At 48.8% G+C, this 5,171-nt stretch overlaps 1 non-coding gene across 1 annotated transcript; it reads right to left on the minus strand.

Annotated features, from left to right (window-relative positions):
- Positions 1-5,023: 5,023 nt before the first annotated feature.
- On the minus strand, positions 5,024-5,105 carry TRNAS-AGA (transfer RNA serine (anticodon AGA)). The gene has a single exon. It is a non-coding gene; the product is annotated as a tRNA-Ser (tRNA).
- Positions 5,106-5,171: the final 66 nt, after the last annotated feature.

Consider the following 5,171-nt stretch of genomic DNA (forward strand, 5'->3'; position numbering starts at 1 on the left):
TGACTCACTCTTCTCTAGATTCTCACCTGTGGGCTCTGAGGAGCAGGATGGGGCCTGTGTGATAAAGTCTATGTAACACTCCCCTCTCATCCCAGCCCTGGTATGTTGCCAGTAGCCTATTGTCCTTGGGTGGCAGCCAAGGATGTTTCCTACCCTTCAGGAGACCCCAGCCTGGGACTAAAGTCAGCTTCAGGCTTCTCCTCTCTCCCTTCTTGGAATCAAGTTCATATTTTTACCAAGAGTTAAAGCAGCCCAAACCCCCAGAGGCTGGATCAATATTCTCTCCCCTCTTTTTTTATGCCCCTGTTGTTATTTCATGGAATTTCTGGGATGATAAAAAAATTGAGTTCACTCCAAGTGGAGGGTAAAGGAACTCTGAAAATCTCAGGCCCCAACCCCTGCTACCAGAATCACTGAGGTGCTGGGAATCTGCATGAGAAAGGGACTATGTGAATTGTCAAGGTGGGGAATGAATAACAATTTACAACTAGATCCACCTCCTTAACCACCAACACAGACTAACTCTGCTGCAGATAAAAGGGAAACTGGGAGTGATTCTTTGCTGTTCAGCCATGGAAACAGTGACCCAACTGCACCACAGTGAATGTGCTGGGGAAAGCTGGACTTCACAGGCAAGTGGAAATAGTAAATCCTAGAAACAGCTGGAGCCTCCATCTCATCATTTCTGCCACCAGGGTCAGGGACTGAGCTGTTCACAGAGCCCCACCACCCTCATGACTTTCCAGCAGGCAGTGGCAGCACCACCCACCCAATGCAGGGGAGAAGGCTGAGTGTATCTGACTGCCCCAACCCTTATCCACACCCCCGCACCCAGACAGAACCTCCCGGACTCCCGTGCCTATCTAACCACTCCCCACCCCCTGACAGGAGCCCCAGAACTCTGGACCCATACACCCCCCCGCTCTCTGCCTGCCACAACCACTCTCCACACCCCTACCTCCTGACAACCCCCCCAAACTCCTGACTCATCCAACCCACCCAGCTCCTTGTTCCCTGACCCCCCCCCGAGACCCCTAACTGTGCCCCCAGGACCCTCCTTGCTCCCTGTTCCCTGACTGCCCTGTCTCCTATCCACCCCCCACCCCGTAACAGACCCTGGGACTCCCAAGCCCCATCCACCCCCCCGCTCCCTGACTGCCCCCTCCAGAGACCTCCGCTCCAACCACCCCCCCGGGATGCCACCCCCCATCCAACCCACCCTGCTCCCTGTCCTCTGATTGCCCCCTGCTGACTCCACCCCCCCCAACCCCGTCCCCCTTACCATGATGCTTCCCGCTCAGTCGGAGCCCTGCTGCCGCGCGTGCAGCCCCGCTCCCAAAGTGCTGCGCGCAAGGTGGCAGGGCACCGGATGAGCGCGGATCATCTTTCACTCCCTGCAGAGCCAAATGCTGCCCCGCGGGAGTGCAGACCCCTGTCCCCCAGAGTGCTGCACGTGCGGCGGCAGGGCTCGGGGGGAAGGCGAGGAAGGGGCCAGCGGGTTGCCACGCCGGCAGGATTTCTAATGGCATACTGGAGTCCCGGCAGGCCCCAGCGTGCCATTAAAAATTGGCATAGGTTGCCGACCCCTGCTCCAGCCCAGCCTTCTACTGATGCATCTCAACGCACGGCTATGAAGGGTTTGAAGCTTTCATTACTTAAGTTCCAGGACACTGAGGGATTTCAGCTCCCCTTTGTCCAGAGGAAACCGTCACCCCACTAACAACCGCGTTCTTGTCCATGGGATCACTGTAGGGGGCTGGGTCCCTGTTTGTCTATTCTCGCTATCTAGGACAAGCCAGGGCGCCTCTACAGAAATCCATGGCACACCCACATCTTGAATACTGCGTGCAGATGTTGTCACCCCACTTGATAAAAGATATATTGTAATTGGAAAAGGTTCAGAAAAGGGCGACAAAAATGATTAGGGATATGCAGCAGCTTTCATATGAAGAGTGATTAATAAGACTGAGACTTTTCAGCTTGGAAAATAGATGATATAGGTCTATAAAACAATGATTGGGTTGGAGAAAGTAAATAAGGAAGCGTTATTTACTCCTCTAGACACAAGAACTAGGGCTCACCAAATGAAATGAAGAGGCAGCAGATTTAAACCAAACAAAAGGAAATATTTCTTCACATAACACACAGTCAACCTGTGGAACCCTGGGGCACCTTGGGTCGGCCACTGTAAGAAGACAGGCTACTAGGCTAGATGGACCTTTGATCTGACCCAGTGTGGCCAGTCTGATGTTGTATACTTATGAACTGGGGTGTATGAGCACCCAGGGCCCTCTGTGGAGCTGCCCTTCTCCTTCTATGCTCGCATGTTTCATTGACTCCAGCCTTTTTTTCTATTCATCATCAGCATCATTGTAAACAAGCTGGCCTCACCTCCTTTCCCCTCCAAGAACCAGTGTCCCCTGTCTTGTGTAAATCACTGACCTCTTTCCTCTCTCAGCACTGACTGCTCCTCCATGTCCTTGTCCCTCCCTTGGTGCTGATGGGACCCTTCTCTCCAGTCCTTCCTCATCAAGCAGCTCAGTGGATGGGAATCTTAGAGTCACCATGGTGCTTTAGGAGCAGAAACCCTTACAGAGCTTCCATGCAATTGGCACTTTGCCCTCACTGCTCAGGACTGAAACTTGTGCAGGGAGACTGGCTGGGCCACATGCCAGCTGGGCATAAGCAAAGCAGCAGAGGTGAAAGGCAAATGTGGGGAGTGAGCTCAGGGCCTGATACATGCAAAGCAGGCACTGTACCACTGAGCCACATCCCCAAACAGACCTTCTTTGCTGACTGTTACAATCAGAGCTGCTCTTTCCAACGCATCCCGTGGCTTATACGCTTCATGGGAAACCCTTTCCCCCCAGTCATGCTCTCGTGCAGGTTACTGGTTCTTAGGGGTCACTTTGCAGCAGGGCCAGATTTGATGTGTGGGGCAGAGAGTGTGTGCGCCCTGGACTCAAGGTTAGCTCAAAAAAAAAAAGACAAGAGAAAAACTGCTGGCTGGGAGCTAAATATGCTGGACAATGGGTTGGGATTCTTCTATGCTCAGATTTGTTATGGAGCTGGCCGTCTCCCAAATGATGGTCTGTTCCTTCCCTCAAAATGCCGGCTAAACCTCTCCTTTTGAATTTAAAGCTCCATGAAAGGAAAAAAAATAACGAGGAAGAAATCATAAAAGCTATGGATGTATTTGAGAAAAGACTTGGAGCAATAAGAGACCAAGAGAGAGAAAGCAGCACTGTTTCTGAACCAGGGACATTTTGCATATAAAGCAAATGTGATAACCACTACACAACAGAAACCAGCTACTGTGAAACCTGGAGCCCTTTTCTAAGGCTTTCTCAGTAGCTGCTACACCAGCTGATTTCCCTTTGAAGAACAGGAAAACAAAGGCCATCAAGAACGTATGTTTTTTGGATGAGCCAAGAAAAGGGAGTAGCATTGTGCCCCTCAGGTAGGCCCTGTTCATTTCCAGGTCAGAAAGCAAAACCCTTCTGCAAGAATATCCAAATAATATTGTTTCACTTCACTTCAGAAGTACAGTTGTGTGGCAATTAAATGATGATTCTAAAGTTTCATAAAAGCAAAGAACTCTAAACACAATAGTGTGGGAAATATGGATGTATCTCAGAAAATGGCTTGGAATGAAGAAAGACAAAAATTGATCGGTCGAGAGAAGAGGCCCTGTTTCCCCCTGGTTTGGAGCTTCTCTCACAGCTACTGGAATAGAAAAGCTAAGCAAATAGGGTTCTATTGTTCCAAAGGAGATTGAAGTGAGGCCATTTTCTCCAGATATAATTAAATGGTAATATCAGGAGTGGGATTTGAAACCACGTTTCCATGCAGAGACCAGAACACCCAAAGGATTAGAAAAAATGAGTCTCATAACTAGCGCTTTAGACCCGTCCACCATCCTGATACTACAAAGAATGTGACTTATCAACCCTAGTTTTCATTAATAGTTGATGAACTCTTTAGGGAGGTTGAGATGGCACATCTCTTTCAACTCCTAGAGACCTTCCACAGCACAGCTGATTTTTAAACACACTCACCTGGACCTAAAGTTACAAGTTTCCTGGAGCTCCATGAGTTCTGTGGTATTATAATCTCCCTGCTCGCATTTTAAGTGAACAAAAGATGGGTGCTAGCATTCTGAGACAGTAATGGTGAACCTCAAAATCCTGCCCTGTGGGCCAGACAGTTAAGCAATCAGCACCCATAACCTCTGCCATGATAGCATCCCATCTGGCAACAACTCACTGCTCAATAGCTGGGGTGTGAAATCCTCATTTCTTTGTTGTTCTGTCACTGTAGTCCCCACTTTCCTATTGCTTGTCTGTATAATCTCTGTCTGGTTCTGTGATTGTTTCTGTCTGCTGTATAATTAATATGTTGGGGGTAAACCAATTAAGGCAGTGGGGTATAATTGTTGCTACAGTATGTTAGGATTGGTTAGTTACATTTCAGTAAAATGATTAGCTAAGGTATAGCTAAGCAGAACTCCAGTTTTACTATATAGATTGCAGTCAATCAGAAAGTAAAGGGGGGGAATGGGAATGGGGTAGGGGAACTGGAATTATGTTTTGCTAAGAGGGGAATGGGAACAAGGACACAGACAAGCCTCTGTGGTGTCAGAGCTGGGAAGGGGGATACAGAGGAAGGAAACTGGAATCATTGCTTGCTGGAAGTTTACCCCAATAAACATTGAATTGTTTGCACCTTTGAACTTCGGGTATTGCTGCTCTCTGGTCATGCAAGAAGGGCCAGGGAATGGGAGGGTGATGGGATAAACCCTCTAACTAGTACGTTTTTCAGGGTGTAAAAAACCCCAGAGCCAGTATAATTAAGCTGACCTAAGCCATGGTTAGATAGTGCTAAATGAAAGGAAAGATTGTTCTGTCTACTCCCCAGTGCTACAGCAGTATTTTAAGTGTAGACAGCCTCAGAGTGAGACCAGATCTGGCTCCACGGACGCTCAGACACTAAGACACCAGCAATGACAATACACTAATGCTTCTGTAGTTGGCAACATTTGAACCTGCGTGGGGAAACCCCAATGGATTTCTAGTCCATCACCTTAACCACTCGGCCACAACTAGTTGATATACTGTCTCAGTCCCCTAATCATTTTTATTGCCCTCTGCTGGACTCTCTCCAGTTTGTCC

This window comes from Gopherus flavomarginatus (genome assembly GCF_025201925.1).
Source record: "Gopherus flavomarginatus isolate rGopFla2 chromosome 13 unlocalized genomic scaffold, rGopFla2.mat.asm SUPER_13_unloc_1, whole genome shotgun sequence".
NCBI classification, from domain to species: Eukaryota; Metazoa; Chordata; order Testudines; family Testudinidae; genus Gopherus; species Gopherus flavomarginatus.